Source organism: Chinchilla lanigera, unplaced genomic scaffold, assembly GCF_000276665.1.
Source record: "Chinchilla lanigera isolate Chin_1 unplaced genomic scaffold, ChiLan1.0 scaffold00040, whole genome shotgun sequence".
NCBI lineage: Eukaryota > Metazoa > Chordata > Mammalia > Rodentia > Chinchillidae > Chinchilla > Chinchilla lanigera.
The window spans coordinates 19,675,393-19,678,294 of record NW_004955441.1 but is presented as its reverse complement, the minus strand read 5'-3'; positions in this window follow the sequence as shown (position 1 = coordinate 19,678,294).

Genomic DNA, 2,902 nt, shown 5'->3' with positions numbered 1-2,902 from the left:
CCCAGGCTGGCCTCAAACTCAACAATCCTCCTGACTCAGCCTCCCGAGTGCTGGGATTACAGGCGTGCGCCACCATGCCGGCCCACACTGTTCTTAAGTGTACAACTTGATGAATTTTTACATGTGGTGTGATCACAAAATACACTGAAGGTTTGACCTTCTAAAAACGTTGCAGTAAAAGACGTGACCGTTAATGTCCCTCAGAATGCTCCACCGAACACACTTGTCCTGTTCTTACACTGTGAAGCATGTCTGGAAGTCCTTTCATGTGCGTGTCTTTAGTTGCACTGTTGTGGCTGCTTTGATCTTCTAAATCGATTCAAAACATTTCCTTTTGCTGGTTGTTTTGCCTTTGCTGAAGAGCCGGAAGGTGCACTGCACGGGAGCCTGTGAATAAAGTGGATGAGAGAACAGTGAAACGTTTTCATGAGCCTGCGTTTCCCCTGGATAGCCTGCAGCAGCACGCAGCATATCTTTGGTCGTCTCGTAAAGACACTTGCGAGAGGTCTTACAAAACTGCTTCAGCAAGTGGCAAGAATGATGGGACGAGTATGTTTTAAAAGAGGGAGAGTGTTTTAAGGGGGGATTAATGGTAATGTCTTTTTTTTTTTTTTTTGGTTTTTTTTGAGACAGGGTCTTGCTATGCAGTTCAGGCTGGTCTTGAGCTCATTTTGTAGCCCAGGCTGGTCCGGAACTTGCAATGATCCTACTGCCTCAGCTTCCTGAGTGCTGGGATTACAGGTATGCACCACCACACCTGGCAGTAATGTGTCTTTTACTGTAATAATTTTTTTTTTTTTTTAAATTTTCACAGGGTCTCACCGTGTAGTTCAGGCTGGTCTCAAACTTACTATGTAGTCCAGCCTGGCCTTGAACTTGTGGCAGTCCTCCTGCCTCAGCCTCCTGGGATTATCGGCAAGTGCTGGGATTTCAGGCATGTGCCACCATGCCTGGCTGTGATAATTCCTCCCTCCCTCCCTTCCTTCCTTCCTTCTTTTTTTTTTTTTTTTGAGACAGGGTTTTGCTAAGCAGTTCTGCTGGCCTTGAACTGGCTTTGTTGTAGCCTAGGCTGGCCTTGCACTCACAGCAATCCTCCTGCCTCAGCCTCCTGGAGTGCTGGTTTTGCAGGTGAGTGCCACCACACCTGGCTACAGTTTCTTTAAATTTAAGCATTTATCATATATTTTGGTCATACCATGTATACACATGGAGTCACAACACAGATTAGGTTGTATATTTTTTTGAAGTTCTTCCCTTACTATTCCTTAGTGTACTTAATATTCATTAGTCAGAGATAACTACTGCTCACTTTTGACAGCATAGATTAACACTGCCCATTCTTTAAAATGAAATCATAATATTCATTCTCTTTGGTTTGGCTTCTGCTTAACGTGATTATTAATAGATCTGTGTCCTTTTTCCTGCTTGTCTTTGGTTGACACGTATACATGTACATTGCATGCCGTTAGTAGTGAGATCCTTGGGTAATCATTATGTAGTACTTTGTTCAGCTTTTTCAGATGCAGTCAGTTTTCCCAGGGTAGCTGTGTATTGGTCAGCTTTCAGTTACTGTCACAAATACTTGAAGTAAGTACATTTATGGCGAGGTTTATTTTGGCCCCCAGTTTGAGCGGTTCCGTGGTTGGGGAGGTGAGTTGCTTTGAGCCTGGGTTGGGGGCGGTACGCTGGGGTGGAGTCGAGTGTGGTGGAGTTCACCGGGTAGTGGGGAGCAAGAGGCAGAGGAACAGGCCGGGGCCACGTCCCAGTAATGCCTTGCCTCTGACCTGGAGCTGCACTGGGTGCCCGTGAAGTTTCCACCACCTCCCAGCGGTGCCGAGTTGGAGGAGGAGCCTGTAGACACCTCGGCCTTTGGGGACATTTACAGTCCAAGTTATCAGTGGCTACCGCTTTATCCTCCCACAAGCAACATGTGAAAGGTTCGGGGGCTCCAGCTCCTCACCCAGACTGGGTGTTACCAGACTTAAATTTTAGCCTGTCTGGTGAGTGTGAATCGTTTGTGGGTTTAGCTTGCCTGTAGAACTTAATAACAGTGTTGAGTGTCTTTTCCTACGAACAGAGGTGCTGAGTAGAGCTTGTTAGTTGTCAGACTATTGTTTTTAGAGCAGGGCTTGCCATTTTTAAATTGGGTTGTTTATATCTCACTGATTTATAGGAGTTCTTGTATGTACTTTAAATGTGAATTCTCCAGGTGTGTGATTGGACTTTTCACTTTTTTTTTTTTTGAGCTAGGGTAATGCTATGTAGATCAGACTGGCCTTCAATTTGACAGTCTCCTGCCTCTGCCTTGAAAGTGATGGGATTACAGGTGTCCAGTAAGCTGGACTTGTCTTTTTTGTTTTTTCTTTTGTTTTGTATTTTGAAACAAGATTTTGTTATGTAGCCCAGGCTGGCCTCAAACTTGGGAGATCTTCCTGCCTCAGCCTCCTGAGTGCTGAGATTGCAGGTGTATATAACCAAGTCCAGGTTGGACTTTACACTTTTAACAGTGTTTTAAATTTTTAAATTTTGATTAAAACCCATTTATTGGTTTTCTTTTAAAGTTAGTACTTTCTGGGTTTTTGAAAAAAGTCTCTTGGACTGCATTCTAAGAAATGCTGAGAAGAGAACTCCTTGTCAGTTGGCAAGAAGTTAGGGGAACTAAAAGGTTTTGGAGGAGCCCTTCCTAAAATTGTTAGCTTTTTCAACAGCTTTAACTGTTCACCAGAAACTCCCTCCAAATTTTTCTCTTAGTAGCATTAAAATCTGGATTGTGGATTTTATGTCTCTAATGTTTAAAAAACCAGTTGTTAGGGGCTGGGGATTTAGCTCAGCGGCAAAAGCGCCTGCCTGGCATGCGCAAGGTCGTGAGTTCGGTTCCTGGTACCGGAGAAAAACCAAAAAA